The sequence below is a fragment of the Bubalus bubalis genome, chromosome 23, assembly GCF_019923935.1.
Source record: "Bubalus bubalis isolate 160015118507 breed Murrah chromosome 23, NDDB_SH_1, whole genome shotgun sequence".
NCBI classification, from domain to species: Eukaryota; Metazoa; Chordata; class Mammalia; order Artiodactyla; family Bovidae; genus Bubalus; species Bubalus bubalis.
In genome coordinates, this window is record NC_059179.1 from 16,341,915 (window position 1) to 16,366,636 (window position 24,722).

At 41.0% G+C, this 24,722-nt stretch overlaps 1 pseudogene; it reads left to right on the plus strand.

The window, feature by feature from the left end:
- The first annotated feature begins 18,305 nt into the window (after positions 1-18,305).
- LOC102408577 overlaps positions 18,306-24,722 on the plus strand; it is a 37,127-nt pseudogene continuing 30,710 nt past the window's right edge.

Consider the following 24,722-nt stretch of genomic DNA (forward strand, 5'->3'; position numbering starts at 1 on the left):
TCTGATGAGCCACTTCTCAGTCTTTCCTTCTTTTGTGCATATTGCAAGTAAGAAAGGAAAAAAAAAAACAAGACAAAGATGTCATGCTGGTCATTATAGTGATACACACAGAGGACAGAGGGAATGAGAGCAGAAAATCTCCCTTGAATGCTTGTATGTACTTATTTGAGATTTGGTTTAAAAACTGAGAGAAATTGTTTTCAAGAGCAGCTTCATCCTGTAGGGAATATTGAGATCCGTGATAGTGAGCAATTAAAAGTCAGACACAGAAAACCACAATTAAAAATCAGAACAGAAATCAATGAGATTGTGTATAAGAAATCACCTATAGGCAGTCTCTTTCCAAAATAAGAGAGAACATTTCACAAGTTGTAATTAAAAGAGGGGCCATCTCTTTGATGCCATGGATTTTGAAAGCATAATGGAGTATTATGAACAGCAGAAATAGAGAAGCCATGCTAAAATTTGTATGTAACCAAAAAGACCCTGAAAAGCCAAAGCAATCCTGAGAAAGAAGAACAAGGCCAGAGGCATTATACTTTCTGATCTCAAACTATACAATGAAGCTACTGGACTGGCAAAAACTGTTGTGAAAATATTTATACTACCCAAAGCAATCTATGTATTTAATGTAATCCTTATCAAAATACCCTTGAAATTTTCCACAGCACTGTAACAATTTTAAGCTTCATGTAGAACTACAAAAGACCATGAATTGCCAAAGCACTCTTGAGAAAAAAGAATGAAGCTCCCAGACTTCAAACTATACTACAAGGCTACAGTAATCAAAATAGCATGGTATGGCGTAAGCACAGACAGAGCAATGGAAAAGAACAGACAGCTCAGATATAAACTCAAGCACATGTGGTCAATTAATCTATGACAAAGGAGGCAAGTATGTACAATAGTGAAAAGACAGTATCTTCCATAAGTGGTACTGGGAAAACGTGGCACTACATGTAAAATAATGAAATTAGAACTACTTACACCATACACAAAAGAAACTTTAAAATTGGTGAGACACCTAAATGTAAGATGAGAAACCATGAAACTCAAAGAAGAAAACATAGAACACTCTTTGACATAAATTATAGCAATATTTTTTTTGGATTGGTCTCTTAAGGCAAAATAAATAAAAGCAAAAATAAACAAATGAACTTAATTAAACATAAAAACGTCATACAACAAAGGATGTCATCAGCAAAAAGACAACCTTCAGAATTAGAGAAAATATTTACAAATAATATGACCAATAGGGGTTAATATCCAAAAAACATAAACAACTCATACAACTCAATATCAAACAAGCGATTCTGTTAAAAATGGTAGAAGATATGAATAGACTTTTTAAAGAAAGACATACTGATGGCTACCAGGCACATGAAAAGATGTTCAACATTGCTAATCATCAGTTCAGTTCAGTGCAGTCATTCAGTCGTGTCTGACTCTTTGCGACCCCATGAATTGCAGCATGCCAGGCCTCCCTGACCATCACCAACTCCTAGAGTTTACCCAAATTCATGTCCATCGAGTCAGTGATGCCATCCAGCCATCTTATCCTCTGTTGTCCCCTTCTCCTCCTTCCCCCAACCCCTGCCAGCATCAGGGTCATTCCAATGAGTCAACTCTTCGCATGAGGTGGCCAAAGTACTGGAGTTTCAGCTTCAGCATCAGTCCTTCCAATGAACACCCAAGACTGATCTCCTTTAGGATGGACTAGTTGGATCTCCTTGCAGTCCAAGGGACTCTCAAGAGCCTTCTCCAACACCACAGTTCAAAAGCATCAATTCTTTGGTGTTCAGCTTTCTTCACAGTCCAGCTCTCACATCCATACATGACTACTGGAAAAACCATAGCCTTGACTAGATGGACTTTTGTTGACAAAATAATGTCTCTGCTTTTGAATATGCTGTCTAGGTTGGTCATAACTTTCCTTCCAAGGAGTAAGCATCTTTTAATTTCATGGCTGCAATCACCATCTGCAGTTATTTTGGAGCCCCCCAAAATAGTCAACCACTGTTTCCACTGTTTCCCCATTTATTTCCCAGGAAGTGATGGGACGAGATGGCATGATCTTAGTTTTCTGAATGTTGAGCTTTAAGCCAACTTTTTCACTCTCCTCCTTCACTTTCATCAAGAGGCTTTTTAATTCCTCTTCACTTTCTGCCATAAGGGTGGTGTCATCTGCGTATCTGAGGTTATTGATATTTCTCCCGGCAACCTTGATTCCAGCTTGTGCTTCTTCCAGCCCAGCATTTCTGATGATGTACTCTGCATAGAAGTTAAATAAGCAGGGTGACAATATACAGACTTGACGTACTCCTTTTCCTATTTGGAACCAGTCTGTTGTTCCATGTCCAGTTCTAACTGTTGCTTCCTGTCTTGCTAATCATCAGAAAAATTCAAATCAGAAAGACAATGAGAAATCACCTCACACCTGTCAAAATGGCTATCATCAAAAAGACCACAAATAACAAATGTTGGAGAGGGTGAAGAGAAAAGAGAACTCTTGTACACTGTTGGTGGGAACATAAAGTGGTGCAGGCACTATGGAAAACAGTAAGGAGTGTGCTTAAAAACTAATAATAGGACTACCATACGATCCAGCAATTCCACCCCTGGGTATAGCCAAGGAAAATGAAAACAGTAATTCAAAGAGATATATGCAGCCCAGTGTTCATAGAAGCACTGCCTATAAGTCAAGTCATAGAAGCAACCCAGGATCCATCAACAGACAGATGGAAAAAGAAGATGCAGTATAAACATACAATGGAATATTACTCAGGCATAAAAAGAATGAAATTCTGCCAATTATAGGAAGGTGAATGTTCCTAAAGAATATTATGCTTACTGAAATAAGTTAGAGAAAGAAAAATACTATATGATAACACTTATATGTGAAATCTAAAAAAATTATTCAAATTTAGACTTGAGATTTCAAGGTAAAAGTCATGTACATTTACTTACATAGTTGCTTTATATGTCTTTGGTTGTTTAAGAGGTTTAAATTTTATTATTGTTAACTATGAATTCCCAGAATGGAGATCTGGTTGAAATCACGAAGTGTTTATTTGGGATTTGTTAGGACTGCTGCCCAGGACACACAGATCCAAAAAATGCTTAAACTTTATTCTTCCAGACTACAAAATGTGAAAGTTTATAAAGGCAAAAATGGAAAATTGTTTCAAGAATTAGGATTGGATATTTTGTAATAACTGTTAAGGGAAAATAACCTTTAAAAATTGTACAGAAAATTAAGAATTTTAAAGAGTAAGTATTTTGAGACTAGAAAAATACTCTTAGATTACCTGCCACACCCAGTGGAATCACAAGAGTCTCTGAAGGAGGAGGTCAAGGGGATCAAAGAACATTGAAGATGCTGTGCTGCTGACCTTGACAAAGGAGGAGGTGGTCGTGAGTTAAGGAATGCGGGTAGCCTGTAGAAACTGCAAAAGATAAGGAAATGGGTTCTCCTGAGAGCCTCCAGGCAGCCCTGTCAACACCTTAATTTTCAGACTTGTGACCTCTAGAATTGTAATATAATAAATTAGTGTTATTTTAAGCCAGAAAAAATATGAGGATTGGAGATGGCAAGATGTAAAGATTCTTGTTAAGCGAGGTTTGGTTGTGTTTGAAATGATTGAACAGTTGTGAAGCAGGCAGTTTTGAAACTACAAACTTGCAGTTAACAGCTACTAGTCTATGTCATTTTGAAAATGGCTGGTGGAGTACTTGAGTTTGACACAGTTCAGAATTGAAGTAGTCAGTGATGCATGAACATGTCTGAAATCACATCCACAATGACTGCCCACAGTTACTCCATTTTTATTTCCTTAAATATGTCATCATTTTGAAGGCAAAAGAAGAGAGCAGAAGAGGGTTAGATGTTTAGATAGCATTACCGACTTAATGGACATGAACTTAAGCAAACTCCTAGAGATAATGGAGGACAGGGAGTCCTGGCGTGCTATGGTCCATGGAGTTGAAAGAGTCAGATATGACTTAGTGACTGAACAACAACAACTGTAACGTTGGATTTCTGTGGTAACTCAGTGGTAAAGAATCCACCTGCTAATGCAGGAGAGGTGGGTTCGATCCCTGGGTCAGGAAGATTCCTTGGAGAAGGAAATGGCAACCCACTTTAGTATTCTTGCCTGGAGAATCCCATGGACACAGAAGCCTGGCAGGCTACAGTCCATGGGGTTCCAAGAATCGGACATGACTTAGTGACTAAACCATTACCACCAGTGGCTTGGAAACAGTAAGTAAATTAAGCTCAACTAAAATAATAAATATTTCTGTGGGCAAACTGTTAACATAAGTCACATTACTTCTATAAACTTTGATGTTTCTCTTGCTTTTTAACTCTGTCACTGTCATAAATAGAGAAGCAATGTGCTTTTTGAGTAGAGGAACACTTAGCTTTTTGTATGACAGAATCAAAATAATAAAGTGTCTAAAGCATGAGTGTTGCTTCCCTTCTTTGTTTCACAGCAATTTGCTATGATTTGGGGCTGAAGGTAATTGGTAAATGAAATGGTTGGTGATAAAAAATTTCCTTGCGAAAGATGTGCACTGTATAAGCTGTGTGTTTTGTTCAGACAGCCGTGAAAATAGAACTTTTCTGAAGAATCACATTGTGCTTGGCATTAAGGAAATAGCTCTGCATGCATCAGTGAAAGAAGTCATTAGTTAGAGTCCAACTGGCAGCAGCAGCATTCATTGGGATTCTGGAGGAAGCTGCCATCTGTATCTTGTGAATGGTGCAGGATGCAAAATGTTGTTCTTCTATGGGATGCAGCATGTCCTGGCACTGTCTCTATGATGCTTCCTTTCTTTCTGTGTTAGTGATACAAGTGTATCTCAAAGTAGTCTGGGCACTAGAATTATTTGAACTTATTTTTTAAAATACAGAATTATAGTATATTCAGTATTTTGTAATGGCCTATAATGAAACAGAATTTGAAAAAATAATATATGTCATATATATATAATTTAGTCAATTTGCAGTACTCTTGAGACTAGTTATTGTAGTTTTATAACACAGTATTATAAATCAACCATACTTCAAAATATAATCATAGTATTCATCATGCATGCATGCATGCTAGGTCAGTTCAGGCATGTCCAACACTTTGCAACCCTGTGGACTAGGGAATCAGAATTCTCATGGAAAGAATTCTATATGTAACTCTGAAGCAGTCAGCTGGTTATTGGTTTAAAGGTGGGCTTTGATGATTGATATATTGCTCAAGAATCAAAAGTTGAACAAGACGAGTTTCAAATATGAATCCTCTGTCTAGTAGCCATTGGGATTGGAAATTAATTGCTATTTCTTGACCTCAGTTTCCTTATTTATAAGTGGAGCAAATAAACCTGCTGAAGGTGCTGATATGAGGATTAATTGTAATCTCTGTACCAGTTACTTGGGCCTTTTCCTGGCATTGCAGTTAATTCATTAGTGGAAGCTGTAGCAATCGCCATCATATTTATATATTATATTCAGGAACATTTTATGCTGTATGTGGCAGAATCAAAGCATAATTGTAGGATGATAATACATTTTGCATCAGGCACAATATAATATCACATATAGACTTCTTTTGCTATTACATGCATCTCCATTCCCAGCTCTCAAAAGTCTGTGGCCCTGTGTTCACTGTGTATTTTGGCATGAAGCCCACGGTGGTTTTGCATGGCTACAAAGCCCTGCAGGAAGCACTGATTGATCTGGGAGAGGAGTTTTCTGGAAGATACAGTTTCCCAGTGAATGAGAAAACTAGAAAAGGACATAGTAGGTGTGCATGTGTGCATGCTCTGCATTGGCAATAGGGGTGAAACTGAAAGTCGCTCGGTCGTGTCCAACTCTTTGTGACTCCATGGACTGCAGAGTTCATGGAATTCTTCAGGCTAGAATATCGGAGTGGGTAGCCTTTCCCTTCTCCAGGGGATCTTCCCAACTCAGGGATCGAACCCAGGTCTTCTGCACTGCAGATGGATTCTTTACCAGCTGAGCCACAAGGGAAGCCCAAGAATACTGGAGTGGGTAACCTATCACTTCTACAGTGGATCTTCCCAACCCAGGGATTGAACCCTGGTCTCACGCATTGCAGGTGGATTCTTTACCAACTGAGCTATCAGGGAAGCCCCAGGCAATAGGGGTTGGGAGGATGGAAAAGAGGGATTTGAGGAGCATTCCATCAGAGCTGGATCCACCAGAAAGGCTGCCAACAGTCAGCTCACTCCTCTTTCCCTACTGGTTTCTGTTTATTCTCCTAGTGTAGGAATCCTTTTCAGCAATGGGAAGAATTGGAAAGGGACCCAGTACTTCTCCCTCATGATCCTGCAGAATTTGGGAATGGGGAAGAGGAACATTGAGAACCATGTTCAAGAGGAAGTGTGCTTGCTGCCTTGTGGAGGAGTTGAGAAAAACCAATGGTGGGTGATGCTGTATTCTGTAACTATGACCTTAACACACTGCTCTCTTCTCCAATGACTCCCTTGGAAACATTTCAGGAGTGGCCACATCTTTCCTATGGATCATGATTGCAGCCTTTCTTTGGAAGGGAGGGGTGTGAAGAAGAGGAAGCCAAGGGAGCTTTTGTGTAGCCATGCTGATTGTCGTATGTACACCCATGATTGTGCACACAATGTGGGTTTAAAGGTAATTTAATTATACTTTCTCCTGAACTTTGTTCACAAAGAATAGTTTCAAGTCATTTCCTGGAAAACTTAGAGAACAATATTTTTCATTGCATAAATATAGGTTGTCTATTTCAGGGGCTTTCAACAGGGAATATTTGTTAACTTGACAGGGTGGGAATGACCTCCACATACCCTTATGGAGCATGAAACAAATGTCATGTGCATTCACTTAATTGAATTAGATTTATATGTTCAGCCTCACAGAAATGGCTGACAGTATGTGCAGGGCCCAAAGCTATCCTTCTGACTGATAGAATTGTTCTGGTCACACTTGCTAGAAAATATCAGCATTCTTATTGAAAGGTTGCTACTGCAAACTGTGTGTTAGGCCAGGATTCATGACCTCCAGAGGAGAATTTTGACCCGAGGTCAGAGGAGAATTTTGACCCGAGGTCAGACAAGGCTTGACTACTTGGAGCTTTTGCATAGCAGACTTTTAGAGATAGGGAAAGTATAATAGAGATAGGGAAAGCTTCTGACATAGACATCAGAAGGGGACAGAAAGAGTGCCCCCTTGCAAGTTTTTAGCAAGGTGTTTTATGCAGGAGGAGAAGGAGACAACAGAGGATGAGATGGTTGGATGGCATCATTGACTCAATGGACATGAGTTTGAGTAAACTGCAGGAGTTAGTGATGGACAGGGAGGCCTGGCATGCTGCAGTCCATGGGGTCGCAAAGAGTTGGACATGACTGAGCAACTGAACTGAACTGAACTGAACTGACTTTATGCCTGTTAGAAAGCTATTAATCAGATAAGAGAGACACCTCAAGGCTGAGGGAGTTTCACCAGGCCCCTCTTCCACAGTATGCATTTTTGACATAAGATGGCATGATGTCTGTCATCCCTTGGCCATAAAACAATTGACTAGGAATACTAGCTTGTTGAGCCATTATCAGCCCAAGGTTTGAGAAAAGAAAAAAATTTAGTCTTAGGCAGAACCATTTTGAAGAAAGGCAGATTCCAAAACATAGTTTCTCTAACATAGCTTAAGAAAATCATTTCCATAAGAAAAAAGCATCAGTTAGCTCAAGGCAGAACCAGGTGTGCCAACACAGAATTAAAAGAAGCCTCTTTTAATTTTGTGTCAGTCAGTCAGTTCAGTCGCTTAGTCGTGTCTGACTCTTTGCGACCCCATGAACCGCAGCACACCAGGCCTCCCTGTCCAACTCCTGGAGTTTACTCAGACACACCTCCATTGAGTTGGTGATGTCATCCAAACATCTCATCCTCCATTGTCCCCTTCTCTTCCTGCTTTCAATCTTTCCCAGCATCAGGATCTTTTGAAATGACTCAGTTCTTCGCATCAGGCAGCCAAAGTATTGGAGTTTCAGCTTTAGTATCAGTCCTTTCAGTGAACATTCAGGACTGATTTCCTTTAGAATGGACTGGTTGGATCTCCTTGCAGTCCAAGGGACTCTCAAGAGACTTCTCCAACACCACAGTTCAAAAGCATCAATTCTTCTGTGCTCGGCTTTCTTTATAGTCCAACTCTCACATCCATACATGACTATTGGAAAAACCATAACTTTAACTAGGTGGACTTTTGTTGGCAAAGTAATGTCTCTGCTTTTTAAAATGCTGTCTAGGTTGGTCATAACTTTTCTTCCAAGGAGCAAGCGTCTTTTAATTTTATGGCTGCAATCACCATCTGCAGTGATTTTGGAGCTCCCCCCAAAAAAGTCTGTCACTGTTTCCACATCTATTTGCCATGAAGTGATGGGACCAGATGCCATGATCTTAGTTTTCTGGATGTTGTGTAGAAAGGGAAAAAAACGTTTGCCACTTGCAGTTTATTTCTTCCTGCCGCTTGGGGTCCTCTGGTCTTCCTACCTGTTGTGAAAGTGAAAGTCACTCAGTCGTGTCCAACTCTTGGCTATCCCATGGACTATGCAGTCCATGGCATTCTCCAGCCCAGAATACTAAAGTGGGTAGCCTTTCCCCTCTCCAGGGGATCTTCTCAACCCAGGGATAGAACCCAGGTCTCCCACATTGCAGGTGGATTCTTTACCAGCTGAACCACAAGGGAAGCCCAAGAATACTGGAGTGGGTAGCCTGTCCCTTCTCCAGAGGATCTTCCCAACCCAGGAATTGAACTGGGGTCTCCTGTATTGCAGGTGGATTCTTTACCAACTGAGCTATGAGGGAAGTTACCCTCTCATTTCCTGTTTTCAGTACTCACTGTATTGATTTATATGTTTTGAATAAATATTTGCTATGTTATAATTCTCCAAAAATACCATTATAAAATATTTTAATAGATTTCAACATTATCAACACCCACTTACCTGTCTTCTCTAAATCCAATTTGATTCTCTTTTCAACTTGCAAACTTTGCCCCATCTTTACTGAATTTTGGTAACAAATATGTGGTAATTATTTACTTCCCACAACCAGATGTAATAACCTGTAAAGTGTTTGTCACATTGAGTCTAATTTTAAGCTTATATTACAAATTCCACTGTTTGAAAATTCTTTATTCTGTATTAAGTGAAACAAAAGACACCAAATCAGATTTTACCTGTGACTCACATATAGATAAAGAAATACCCATGGCTTTTCCAAGTTACCTCTTCTAGTCTAGCTAAAATAAATGTTGTTTTAAGACTTAGAGCCCTGGGATGTCTAAAGGAGCCTGGCATAGAAGATACAAGCTGCATATTTCTTTAATCTATGTCCTACCATTTCTTCCCAACACCTTTCAAAAATTTATAGTAAAAAACACCTGAGATCTGCCATCTTAACAAGTTATTAAGTGAATACTACAGTACTGAGTATTGTTAACTATAATCATACTGTTATACAGCTGGTCTCTAGAACTTTTCATCTTTTCATGCAATAAGAAAAGAAAAAGAAATAACAGTTATACAGATTTGGAAGGAAGAAATAAAACTATTTTTGTTTGACAATACTGTGATTATATAAGTATAAAATCTCAAAGAATTAAAAAACATCTAAGAAGCAATTTTAGCGTGGTTTCAGTATTTGTTAGAGAACAGGCAATAATCAATTGCTTTCCTATTATGCTAGCAATGGACATGGACTTGGGCAAACTCTGGGAGATGGTGAGGGACAGGGAGCCCTGGCGTGCTGCAGTCCATGGGGTCAGGCGTGCTGCAGTCCATGGGGTCACAAAGAGTCGGACACGACTGAGCGACTGAACAACAACAGGAATCACACTTCAGGTGTACAAAAATGGGAGTCAGGAGGCCATTGAGAATCTGGCCAAAGAACTGTCTCTGCACCATTTAGAACTTGACGTTTCTTTTACCTGTATCAGACCCAGGGAGAGGATCAGCCCTCTTCAGAGCAACACCTGCCAGTTGCACTCAGTCTCAAGGTCTCCACTTTCAACTCTGCAACCATTTTGGACCCCAGTTGATCCATACTTAATGGGAACCCTTACTTGCCAGGTCCAATTATACTTCTTAACAGACAACTTATGGAATTTTATAGGTTTTGCCCTTATAAGCCTCCCTCATTTTGTAGTCTGATGGAAGCACCATTCAACTGCTTCTTGAATCTATGTCTCTCATGCTGCAGTCCTAAGAAACCCCTCAGAAACATGTTTTATTTCAGTCAGGTCTTTTCTCAAATTTTGATTAACACTGTGCATATTTCATTCCATTATATCTGATAAAGACAGACTTCAAAAGGCAACAGAAAGGTTGTATCTCATGGCAACTGGGAGGTTTAAGCCATAATTTCTCAAGCCTTCCACCTAAATTCTTGAGATTGGCTCTTCCCTCAGTTACTTGAGCAAGTTTTACCTGTTTGGTGATGGAGAGGGGGAGAATCCCTAATTTTGGTTTATTCCCTTGAGAATCCGTGACCTTTTTTTCCTTGGAGTCCAGGGACTTCTATTTATTGTGAAGCCTGTTACTTTGTGAACCATCAGTTGGGTGCATATTCAGAGTAATATTTTAGGGGTTTGGTTTTGTTTTTCTGAAATTATTCTTGAGGCAGCTGTGGTATATATGAGAGAGCATCACAGTGGGCATCAGAAGGTCTCAGTTTGAATCCTAGTCTTATTAATTATAAGCTATATGACATTGGACATTTCTGTTCACCCAGAATCTTCCTTTCTCTCATTTGAAAGATATAAAATTACAATCTCTACCTTCCAATGTTTATTTTGGTTGGGTAGACATGGGATTTCAAGGTAAAAGTCATGTACATTTAATTATATACTTATGTCTTTGGTCATTGAAGATGTTTGAATTAGGTTAGTGTTAACCAAGAATTCCAAGAATGTAGATCTGGTTGAAATCAAGAGGTGTTTGTTTGGGGTTTGTTAGGACTGTTGCCCAGGAGACAGAGATCCAAGAAGCACTTAAATTGTGTTCTTCCAGACTACAAAATGGGGAAATTTATAAAGGCAAAAAAACACAGGGATAGATAAATGTTTTGACAGGAATTAGAACTGTAGATGACAAGATGTAAGAAAGCTTGTAAGCAAGAATTTGATGGGTTCAAAACAGTTATATTGTTGTGAAGGGGGTGGGAAACTTTGAAAATACAAAACTGCAGCAAGCACCTGCTAGCAGATATTGTTTTGAAATGGTTGGTGGAGTCCTTGGTTTGCCACGGTTGGGAATTCAAGCTCTCAGTAATGCAGGAACATGTCTGAACACACCCGTGATGACTGTGCGGCTTCATTTTGGAGGCCTTGTTATAGCCACGCGTTCTGGGAAACAAGCTCACTCAGAAGGACAATGCAGATAGTGGAGTGCTGTTTATTACACCGGCGGGCCCAAGGCAGAGTCTCCTCTTAGCCAAGGACCCCGACCAGCATTTGTGAAAATCTTTTATACCCCATGTGTATGTGTCTGAACCCACCACCCCAATTTCCTTAAGACTTACATAAAACAAAGGAAGGGTAAACACAATCACAATAACCCCATCATCCATGTGTTAGGTGTTTAAACAGTTAATAATCAATAAGCCTGCAGTTGCAACCCGATAGATACAGCAAGAATTTATGACCTGTCTGGAGGCAGGGGTGATTAGAGTATGTTTTCTCTTAGGCGATGAGTAACCTGGATATGATCTTCAAGATTCCCCTGTCCAGAGGGGGTCTTATCCTTCTATTGTAGTTTCCATAGGCACTAAGCACGGAGTTCAGAGTCCATTGGAGAGGTGGCCGAGCATGATCAGCACAAACAGGCCTAAGATGGAGTCCAGCTCTGTCTGTTTCCTCCTTCATTCCCCCGTCTTGATGCTCTTAACTCATGTTATAAGCATCATTCATAGGGATATATTGTACTCTGGCTCTCTGACCGCCAATTTGGGAGAATGACATCAACCTTTGGGTTACGAAGTTCATAATACATTGTAAAATTCAGGGTCCACAAAGCAGAACTATCGAGGCAACTATAACATTGGTAAATATAGTTTTCCACCAATTGCCTTTCACCCAAGATAGGACCGAAGTCCAGAAAGGAATGTTTTAATTTGACATTGCTTTTACCTGGTTTTTCATGTCCTCTAAAGCAGTCGATACATTGCCAGATAAGTCAGGAATGTATACACAACATTCAACCTTAATTATAGCACAGGTCCTTCCTTGAGCAGCTGTGAGTATGTCCAAAGCCATTCTATTATGAATTACTGCTTTTCTCATTTGGTTTTGCTCTTCATTTAAGGCTTGGATGAATTTTGTTCTATCTAGGAGGGCCTGTTTTGTGAAATTACTCAAGGCCTCTACTTTAATCATGGTATCTGTTGTCCCTATAGAGGGTACAAATAAGGCAGCAATATACTCATACCATTGAAACACGGATCTTGTCCACCTAGAATGTAAATAAGGTAGATTTACTGGGGCTTGTTGTAGGTTAGGCTTTTATTACATTGGCATTTATATCAAATGTAACCCCATGACCTGACTCTATTGACTGTAGGTCTTACACCAAGAGAGCAAGGAGAGGTTATGATTGACAAGAGAGAGGAAAAGTCTCTTTTTGTCATCCCAGAGAAGAGCAGAGTGGTTTAAAATCTCCTTGGCAGAGCAGTGACACCCACCAAGAAAGTCCATCCATCACTGACAGAGGCATAGCCCTACATCCCCAGCAGTTGGAAGTGTTGTGGAAGTCTGCGTAGGAATGTGCCCATGAGACGAAAACGTTGTCCTGAGTTGAAATGGAAGTTAAATTCAAAATCACGTTGATGAGGCCAAGCAGCAGGAGTTGATTGCGTGGCTTCATCCTGAAGGGGCTCGTCCATGATCTTCTTTTCCTTCTTCTTAAAGATGGTCTTAGTCTTTTGAGGGTCAGCAGGGTCCCCCTGTGCAGTCCACTCAGCGTTTTTTGGGTCTGCATGGTATGTTCTCTTCACCCTTGTATGATGGATCCAAGGGACAATACCTGCAACTTTAACTGCAGTAGGGGTAGTTAGAATAACATAAGGGCCTTTCACCAAGGGGCTAGCAAATCATGTTTCCAATCTTTGACCCATACTTGGTCACCAACGTAAACTCATGAATCTGTTCCCCAAGGGGGAACAGCACTCTTTCTTGTACAAACTTAGTTACCCGATTTATTACCTTCAGTTCAGTTCAGTTCAGTTCAGTCGCTCAGTCGTGTCCGACTTTTTGTGACCCTATTACCTTACCCAGTTCCATCTGCTGTGAAATCCTATCCCCCCTTACCTGAGGCAAATTTGTTGACACCTGTTTTATTATGGGAGGGGGCCTCCCATACACAATATCATATGGAGAATAGCCTTGGGACTGTGGGGTCATCCTGTGTCTGAGCAGAGCCGTCAGAAGCAAGTCCACCCAGGAGCAGTCAGTCTCTATGATCCACTTGGAGAGTCTCTTTAATGTCCGGTTGGTTCATTCCACCATCTCAAAACTCTGGGCCTATATGCAGTGTGCAGTTTCCATTTGATGTTTAAAGTTTTGCTTACTTGTTGTACTAAATCAGCAACAAAAGCCAGGCCATTGTCTGATCCAATGTAGTAGGAAATCCAAATCTGGGAACTATTTCCCTAAGCAGGCACCGGGCTACTTCTGATGCTCTTTTAGTCCAGGTAGGAAAAGCTTCTACCCATCCCGAGACCGTACATACCATGACCAGCAGGTAACGGTAGTGTTAGTGAGGTTTCATTTCAGTGAAGTCCAATCCCAGGTGTTCAAAGGGCAGTGTGCTTTTCAGCCAAAAACCCAGAGGTTTTTGTCTGAATACCCGAGAGGCAGCATTAACCTGTGAGCAGGCAGCATGGCCTCGGTAGGTCCCTTGGTGTGTTTGGCTTACCAGATTGTGTGCCAGCTCCTCTGGTACCAATAATTTGCCACTTGGCAATTCCCACCATCCCTTTTCAGTCTTGATGGCCCCTTCCACTTTGGCTAACCTGACAGCTGTTGTCCTTGTTTTATCAGGCTAGTGCCATCGGTATATAGGACCCAACTAGGGTCTGGAACCTTGTGTCCTTCTTTAAAACAAACCCCAGATACCTTACCTTACCTTGCAGATCTGTGCCTTCTTCTTTGACACCTGGTAACGTGCTTCCATCAGCAGCTGGAGCAGTGCTTTTGTCCCTTTCCAGCATTTTTCCTTGGTCTCAGCAGCCAGCAACAGGTCATCCCCGTATTGTAGGAGCCAACATCCATACTCTTCCGGATGGAATGAGTTCAGGTCAGAAGCCAAGGCTTCCCCAAAGGTGGCTGGGGAGTTCTTAAACCCTTGTGGGGGAGTCCAGATGAAGTGTTGTTTGGTGCCCCTGACTGGATCTTCCCATTTAAAGGCAAAGATGGGCTGTGATGCTGGGGCAAAATGTACGCAGAAGAAGGCATCCTTGAGATCTAGGCGAGTATAAACTTTAGTCCTCAGCGGGAGGAGGCTAAGTAAAGTATAGGAGTTTGGAACAGTGGGGTGTAAAGTCACAGTAGCCTGGTTGACTAGCCTGAGATCCTGTACAGTCCTATAGTCCTGTCCTCCTTACTTTTTGACTGGCATGATTGGCGTATTCCAAGCCGACTGGCACTCTACTAGAATGCCCACTTGTTTTAATCTATTGATGTGGGGCAGTATGCCGGCCCAGGCCTCTATTGGTAGCGGGTACTGGTGCTTTCTAACCGGAATGGTGCCTGGTTTGAGTTCTATTATCACTGGGGCTTGATGTTTAGCCAGCCTGGAGGGAGAGGGGGGTTGTCTTCCGTCCAGACCTCAGGGAATAATTGAGTTAGCTCTCTCTCATGCTCTTCCAGCCCACCCGGTTCTTCCTTCGGAGGATCATGCAACCTCCACTCATCTTGGGGTGGTATTGAGACAGAGAGCAAATAAGTCATACTGTCCATCTGGAAGGTGGGCCTCTCCTCAGGGGAGAAAGTCACTTGTGCTCCTAGTTGGGAGAGCAAGTCTCTTCCCAACAGGGGTACTGAGCACTCAGGAATGTAGAGGAATTCATGAATCACTTGGTGCCCCCACATCTGACATTTTCTGGGCTGGCAAAACGATTTAATCATCGCTTCTCCCGATACCCCAGTTACAGCGGTAGTCTTTTTGGACAGTGGTGCCACAGGCTTTGTTACTACCGACAGTTCTGCTCCTGTATCCACCATGAAGTCAATGTTTTGGTCCCCCACTTTTAAGGTTACCATGGGCTCTTGGGGACCTTATATCTCTGAGCCCTAGCAGCCCTATTTAATTTCCAAGTCAGCAAGCCCCACAACTCGGGGAACTTCCTCTTCCTTCCTTGTCTTAGGGCATTAATTCTTCCAGTGGCCAAAAGCTTGGCACCAGGCACACTGGTTTGGCTGTTACGGGGCCTGGGGCCTCCATTGGGACTGGTTGAAGGACTGTCCTGTCCCTGGGGCAGAGGAGGTTTTCTGAAGGGCCCGAGATAGACTTTCCCAGAGCAGCAGCTAGCATTGTAAATTTCTTGTCTGTTCTCTTTCATTCCCTCCAGCTCTCTGGCAGAGCGCAGTCTCTGCTTACTTCCAACGTCTCCCTCCCCTTCTTGTCAGTACTCACCAGGAGAGGCGGGTATAGCTTGGGCGGTTCGGCTGGAGCCGGATCCTGGAAGTGTTGGGCAGAGGCTTCTGTCACCGGGATCTGAGCCTGCCGAGGTGGTGGCTCTACGACCTCAGGGAGAGCTGGTGGAGGAGCAGCGGCTGCTGCAGGTTTTCACCTGGCCCTGGATTGGGCAGTAAGGCAGCCTCGGTCCTGGTGGAGCACTGAGGCAGGAGCGTCATTATCCAGTGTGGGGGAGGGGTCAGGTCATCTCCGTCCAAATCCTGTAGAATTTCCTTTTTTATCATCAGTCACTTTTTGTCATATTTTTCCCTTTCCCTTCTGGATATAGAACCTTGTCCAAGTAGGAGAGTCTTGAGCTAACCCTAGCCATGAGTCTATATATGGATATTGATCCAGGTGTCCTGGCTCTCCTGTGACTACTGTATAGACTGCTTCCACTATTTTTAAGTTCATGGTGTTCTCTGGTGGCCATCCTACTCCCATAGGGGGCCATTCGACCTCACAGAGTATTTGGAGGCGGTTAGGCTTCATCTTCACCCCATAGTCTCCTCCTAATCCCTTCTTAAAATTTTTAATCATGCACTCCAATACAGTTGCCTTAGATTCACTTCCTCCCATCTTGCTTACTTTCTCGGGCCTTCTTCTACTTTTCCTTTTTGTTCTGTCTACGAAGTTCTCAGTACCCTATGTACTTCTGATATTTCCACTCAATGACACTTAAATTGCCATTCTGCCTCCTTCCTAACTGGGGTGAGAAGAGCCTTACCTGCCAGATCCCAGAGGGAGAAGGGGGATTGGCTTGCCTTCACCTGCCGGTCAGCGCAGCCGAACCAGAACACCACATGGTCCAAGACTGTTTCTCCCTTAAAGTCCATTCTGCCTTGGTGGGCTTGATCAGGTGCAGATGAAAACACAGATGGGTTAAATATCCCATGTCCCAGGCCATCTCCGGAAAAGCCAATTCATACTCACTTATGTATCCCCCTCCTTCTAGCCTAATAATTCCAAGGGGGTCAAGAATTTCACAGCAAATGGGACACCTCCTGGGGGAGGGCAGAATATGAGCATACAAGGATCAGTTTTCTATCCTAAAAATCCCCTGGCGATCGCTGGTAATAACTTTCCCTGAGATGGCGTGGACACACCTCCTAAATGACCTTCACAAATTTCCTTCCTAAACCCTAGCACACTTGTCGACCTGTGTACCAAGCAATCGCTGCTGCCTGCCTACTGCAGGCCCCTGTGGGTCCGTGCCCCTTCTAGTCCCTCCCAGGGAGGTGATCAGGTCCCCTCTTCCACCCTGCCGGGTGGATTCCTCCTCACCTGAGTGCTCAGTTCCCTTGCTGCAGTTCACTACCTGCCAAAGTGAAGAAACTGGGGGTTGAAAGGCTGAATTCTTCCAGAGGGGTGAGATGCCTTCCCCTCTCTAGGAGATTCAAGCCACAAAGCCTCAGGGTAGCCTCAAATGAGACCTGTCTCCTCAAAGTGAGGAGGTTTCCAGCCAATGCAGCAAATGTTATAGCCACACATTCCGGGAAACAAAGTCACTCAGAAGGGCAATGCAGATAGTGGAGTGCAGTTTATTACACCAGCGGGCCCAAGGTAGAGTCTCCTCTTAGCCAAGGACCCCGACCAGCATTTGTGAATATCTTCTATACCCCATGTGTACGTGTCCGAACCCACCACCCCAATTTCCTTGAGACTTACATAAAACAAAGGAAGGATAAACACAATCACAATAACCCCATCATTCATGTGTTAGGTGTTCAAACAGTTAATAATCAATAAGTCTGCGGTTATACTCTGATAGCTACAGAAAGAATTTATGACCTGTCTGGAGCAGGGGTGATTAGAGTATGTTTTCTCTTAGGTGATGAGTAACCTGGATGTGATCTTCAAGATTCCCCTGTCCAGAGGGGGTCTTATCCTTCCATTGTAGTTTCCATAGGCACTAAGCATAGAGTTCCGAGTCCATTGGAGAGGTGGCTGAGCATCATCAGCATGAACAGGCCTAAGATGGAATCCGCCTCTGTCTGTTTCCTCCTTCAGCCTGAACCATAGTTACTGTATTTTGATTTTTAATATGATCTTAAATATATCACTGTTAACTATTTTATACATAGGCAAATGTAATATGAGTACAGTACATTGAAATATTTTAAAATCTTTCATTTTTAAGGACAGAGTATCCTAGTGTTGGATATAATATTACAAGATAAGCATTCAAAAAGCAAAAAAGGCATATTGGTTGTCCTCAGAGTCAAATATTCCCAACTGGTCACTGATTTGAATTCAGAGTTATGAGCCCTTTATGGCATCAAATTATTTCTTCCTATAGTTCTCAATCCCAGCTGCACAGTGGGACTTCTCCCACCCACTAGACCCAATCCCAGCACAGCTAAACCAGCCTAACTGCAATTTCCAGAGTGATCATCGGACAAAGAGAAAACAAAGCTAAAGCACAGTTTATTTTTATCATTGGAGCAGTCTGCTCAGAATAGAGAGCAAAGTGCATATATCTGCATGGTCTCTTTATATCAGAGACACACAGGTTGAATTAGCAGGGACTGTTATAAAAGCTTTCGATTTCAGGCTCACAATCATCTGAGTAAGAAGAGAAGGCATCAATGGATCTGGCTGTGGTCCTGGTGCTCTGTCTCTCCTGTCTGCTTCTCCTCTCACTCTGGAAACAGCTCTGGGAAAGGGAAGCTTCCCCAGGACCCACTCCTCTCTCAATTTTTGGAAACGTCCTACAATTAGATATTATAAACATCAGCAAATCCTTAAACAATATAAGTAGGGTTTCTGCTTCTCCAGTGTCTTGCACACAGTAAGTTAAGCCCGATTATAAAACTAATGGGCCTTCCCTGGTGGCTCAGTGATAAAGAATCTGCCTGCCAAGTAGGAGATCCAGGTTTGATGCCTGGGTTGGGAAGATCCCCTGGAGAAAGAAACAATAACCCACTCCAGTATTCTTGCCAGGAAATCCTACATTTCGCTAGGGGCACACTGTCAAAATAGGTCTGCTGCTGCTGCTGCTAAGTCGCTTCAGTCGTGTCCGACTCTGTGCGACCCCATAGACGGCAGCCCACCGGGCTCCCCCGTCCCTGGGTTTCTCCAGGCAAGAACACTGGAGTGGGTTGCCATTTCCTTCTCCAATGCATGAAAGTGAAAATTGAAAGTGAAGTCGCTCAGTCGTGCCTGACTCTAAGTGACCCCATGGACTAGCCCTCCAGACTCCTCCATCCATGGGATTTTCCAGGCAAGAGTACTGGACTGGAGTGCCATTGCCTTCTCTGCAAAATAGGTCAGTGTGAAGCAAATTACTTCCTGTGATTTTGACACTTTTCTTGCCTTTCAGCTATGTCATTATCGTAAGTAGAGGAAAACAATAATATGTTTTGTGTGTGTTTAGCTCTTTGTATGGTAGAATCAAAGTAATGAAGTATTAAAAGTTGAGAGTGTTGCTTCCCTTCTTTGTTACACAAGCATTTGCTGTGATTTGGGGCTGAAGATAAATGAACTGAAATGTTTTGTGATTTGAGATTTTCTTCCTGAAGTCATATTCTATATAAGCCAGGTGTTTTGTTCAGATGATCAGGAAAACAGAACTTTTCTGAAAAAGGCCATTGTGCTTGATATAAGGAGTTGACTTGGGATCAGGACAAGCATGAGTGATTGAAAGAAAGAAGTCATCCATCAGGATTTTGCAGGCAGATGCCATCTATACCCTGTGAATGTTGCAAGATGAAAGATGTTGTTCTTCCATGAGATGCTGTATGTCCAGACACTGCCTCTATGATGTTATCTCTCTATAATAGTAATACCAGTGGATCTCAAACTGGGCTGGAAATTACCTGAATTTATTTTTTAAAATTACAGATTTCTAGTATTCATCACGGGGCTACAGAATCAGAATTCTAATGACTGCTGTCATTAGCTGATTCGGAAGCAGTCAGTTGGGTGTTGGTCCAAAGGTGGGGCTTCATTATTGCTATGTTTCTCCTCAAGGATCAGAATGTGAATAAGAAGAGATTCAGATTTGAATCCTGTATATATTGTAGCCCTGGGACACTGGACATGAAATAGAATTCCCTGACCTCAGTTTCCTTGTTTATAAGTGGGACAAATAAACCTGTTGAAAGTGCTGATATGAGGATTAATCATAATCTGTGTACTAGTTACTTGGGCTGTGGCCCAGCATCTCAGGTCATCCATCAGTGGGAAGTATAACAATCTCTATCATACTTATGTATTAAATTCAGAAATATTTTAGGCTATATGGCAGAATAAAAACGTAATAATCAGATGATAATACATTCTACATCAGGCACAATGTATTATCAAATATTGAGTTCTGCTATTATATGTATCTCCATTCCCAGCTCTCAGAGGTGTACAGCCCTGTGTTCACTGTGTACTTTGGCATGAAGCCCGTGGTGGTCTTACATGGATATGAAGCAGTGAAGGAAGCTCTGATTGATGTGGGAGAGGAATTTTCTGGAAGAGGCAGTTTCCCAGTGCTTGAAAGAGCTACTAAGGTTGATGGTAGGTGTGTATTTGCACATGTTCAGCATTGGTAATGGGTAGGGGTGGTCCATCTGTGAGCCTCCCAAGTTTTGGCTCACTCCTCCTTCCCTAGAACTTCCTTCCTAGTTTCTGCTTCCCTTCCTGGTAGGAATCATTTTCAGCACTGGAAGGAGATAGAAGGAGACCCGGTGCTTCACCCTCACAACCCTGCAGAATTTTGGGATGGGAAGAGGAGCACTGAGGACCATGTTCAAGAGGAAGCGCACTGCCTGGTGGAGGAGTTGAGAAAAACCAACGGTGGGTGATTCTGTGCTCTGTAACTCTGATCTTAGCAGTCTTCTCTCTCACTGGTGATGCCCTTGGCAACATTTCGGGGCAGCCACATCTTTCCTATGGGTGGTGGTTGCCAGTCTTCAGATGAAAGGGGAGAGGGTGTGAAGCACAGACAGCCAGGGGAGCTTTTGTGTATCTGTGATTGTCATGTGTGTCATAGGATTGTCCCATGATGGTACACACAGTGTGGGTATAAATGTGTTTTAATAATACTCTATCTTGCACTTTGTGTTCGATTCAGAAATCACAAAGGATAGTTCTGAGTCATTTCCTAAAAGATTTAGAGAACAATGTCTTTTCTATAGCAACTGGACAGGGTGGGAATGACCCTTATGGGTCATGAAACAGTGATATTTGTTTTCCCTTAATTGAACAGTTTTTATATGTACAGCCTCACAGACATGTCTGAGAGTCACTTCAGGGCCTAGGCCTATAATTCTGGCAAATAGTAACGACATCTAGGGGTTTTAATCATTTAGGTATATCTTATTGCAGTTCTCAATTATGACTTCTTTGTAAATGCAGCACTTTAAAAAATAACTTTACTGTATGTTTGCCTTTGGCAGTGAGCTTTTTCCATTGTAAGTTTTCTGTTTCTAGTTGTAGCCTTTCCCTTTTCCTTAGAAAAGTCTCTAGTATTTCTTGTAAAGCTGATTTGGTGGTGCTGAAATTGTTTTGCCTTTGCTTATCTGTGAAATTTTTGAGTCTTTATAAATCTGGTAGAGTATTCTTGGATGTAGGTTCTTTCTTTTCATCACATTAAAAAAAATTGAGTGTATCATGCCACTTTCTTCTAGCCTGCAGAATTTCTGTTGAAAAGTCAGCTGATAGTGCAATGAGGTTGGTGTAAGGTACAAATACTAATACCAATCTTTGGAGAAGACAGAATTGATGATTTTATGAAGAGATTATGGGACTTGTCTCAGTAATCACAAATTTGATACAAGAGTTAGTACTTCAAGTCCACTTTTTTTTTTTTTTAACCAAAGAACATGCTGAGAGAAGACTTTTCTTTTGTAACATTGGAGTCTAAGGTAGTCATTAATCAAACTGGTTTCTCCTCTTATTTATAAGTACATGAGAAACAATGTACTAAAAATCAAAATGGAATGGCCCATCTCACACATCCACTATATTTGGAAATAACCATTATATTGTCATGCGTCTATTCCCAAGTATATTCTGGGGGTGACCATTCCCTTCTGCATGACCCTTCCAGTGTAGAAACATAAATGTTGGGCTTTGTTGTTCAGTTGCTAAGACATGCCTGACTCTGCAATCCCATGGACTATAGCATGCCAAGCTCCTGTGTCTTCCAATGTCTTCCAATTTCCTTGAATTCCTGTCCATTAAGTTGGTGTTGCTATCCAACCATCTCATCCTCTGACACTCATTCTCTTTTGCCTTCAGTCTTTTCCATCATCGGGGTCTTTTCCAATGAGAATATTGGGAGGCTGATTCTGTTATATCTTTTTATGAATTAGATGAGTGATTAGTTTTATCCAAGGCTGGAGCTACTGAGCTAACTGGAGAGAATGGTCTAAGACAGGAGCTGGTAAACTTTCTCTGTATTATTCCAGAGTGTAAGTATTTCAGAATTTGAAGCCCTGAAGTGTCTGATGCTTTTTGTACACTTTTGTACACTTCTGCTATTATAGCTTGGAAGCAGTCAAGGACATATTAAACAAACAAAAAGGGCTATATACAAGTCTTTATGGAAGCAAAAACTTAGATTGCATAGAATTCCCATGTATCACAAAATATTATTCTTCCTTGATTACATTCCATTTAAAATGCTTAGTCATTGTCTGTACAAAGGCTATATTTGTATATGGGTTGGTATTTGTTAGTATGTAAGACTGTCTAAAAGAATGTTTTGCAATGCTGTGAGATTGATTTGTGGGATTTTTTTTTCTTTTTAGTTTATATAAAGAACACTTTCCAGCACAAAGTCTGAAAGATTTACCCTTATCTATTTCGAAAACTTCAAAATTTAGTGCTTGCATTTAGATGATGGTCCATGCAGGTAATTTTTACTTATGATGCTGAGTAATGTTTATGCTTCCTTTATTTATCTATGAAATATGCAATTATTTGAGCAACATTTGATGAAAATACTGGATTTGTATCTTTTGTTGGCATTTTAAAGGAAGATTTTATGTATTTCTTATATAAATATATACAAGAGAATAATAAAGGGTTGTAGACATTTTATATGATAACCTTAGGGGATAGAAGATTTCCCCAAGTTTGCATTAATTATTTTTTAAAGATAAAACATTAAAAACATGTTCATATGTATGTTATATGTGAATTTGGATATTTACTTGCTTTTGCAATGTTGAGAAATAATCAATAAACAATCTGTAAGAGGAACAGAAAAGAGTTTTATTTGAGCCAAACTGAGGACTATAGCCCAGAAGACAACCTCTCAGATAACTCTGAGGAACTGCTCTGGAGAGGTATGGTTTATCCACACAGTTGTATACCTTGTCAGAACAAAGAACATCAGGAAGCCAGAGATACATTCTTATAAGGTTTCAAAAAACCATTATCAACATATGCACAGCGAGTTGATATGGCCTTGGCACCTAAGAGAGGAGTCTTCTTGTTGCAAGAGTTTCAACATTGGCATCCCAGAAAGGAGGCATTTAATCTTTATTTTTAACATGGACATTCTTTATTTCTGTTCGATTCACATTTTCTTTAATAATTAATTAGTGTGTATGTTTGATAGGCCACACAGACAGTTTATTTAACCTAAAATTCAAGTTAAATCATGTTTAAGCTAAAATGACTTCCCCATACCTTAATGTGTAAAAATTTTCCACAAATATTCATTTATCAATCTATCCATCTACTCATTCACACTTCCCTACTTCAGTATGTATAGCTCAAAACAGTGATTTTTGTATACAGAGGAATAATAGCAGTTATACTTAAGAGTTATCAATGATAATGGACGGCCTATATTAAAAATTTCCCAGTTTTCATGGAATAAGCTTTGTACTTTTTTTTTTTTTTTTTTTTGCAAATCAATGTCCAGCCCAGAAACAAGCCTATAGTTTGGTTATATTTTCCCTGTTCTCCATTTCTCTCCTGTTATCAGTCCTCTTTGTCCTATTTGCTTTCTTTTAGTACCTTTAACTTTGTAGAGTTCAGTTTAGTACTCACGTAAGATATTCCTCAGGCTGGTTTTATGTGATTGTTTTCTGGACATAGATTCCAATTACAACTTTAAGTATATGGGTGCTTTGTGTTTCTCACTGAAATTCACTGGGGAGGTGCAGGCACATATGTCAGTTATCCCATTATTGGTTATGCAGTGCTTTTACATTATAAAGTAGTATCTGCCAGATTACTCCATGACACAGGTCCTTTTTTGCACATTTAATTAATAAAAAATTGCATGGTACTGTGTGGTTTTGTATCATGCTTCTCAGTTGTTTAACCAATAGCTTTAGCATTAATAGATAAAACTTGGTTAAATTAATGATCCTATGTTGACATGATTATTCTAATTTTACCATTATTCCTGTGTTTCAAATCTGGGATTAATCTGTAATGAAGTCTAACACTGTATTTTTAAATAAAGACAAACAATCTTCTTGGCAATGGTAAACAATAATATTTGTTATTGTATTTACTTTATTATCATTGAATAGGTTGTTTTATGTTAGATCAAATGCCTATTTACAAAAGCCATACAAATAGATAATTTGAGACATTTCAAACATAGTAGAGACATAATCCACATATGAAATGAGTGAAAATTGAAATGATAAAAAAATAAGCTAATGGGGTCAGACACCAGTGTCCAAATGTGCTAAAAGCAGATTGGATTCATAAGTTCTAGGACCCATGTACTGAGTATTTCAGATGCCTTTGAAGTCCACTTTAGCAGCATCACTGCCATTAGTCTTAAACTTATCCTTGTTTATTACTTGTTCTGTCTGATTGAAAATGCCACTGCCCTTCTTTCAACCCAAGATTAGTCATCTATTGATTCTAAGATTGGACCACATGATTTTCAGCAGTTCTTCTAGCTCTGTGACTTCTTCATAGGTTAGTTTATCTTCATCTGTTCTTTCCAGGGCACAGATACATTAATATCACTGACTTCTGTGCTGCATGATGGCAAAGAATTCCCCAACCCAGAGGTATTTGACCCTGGCCACTTC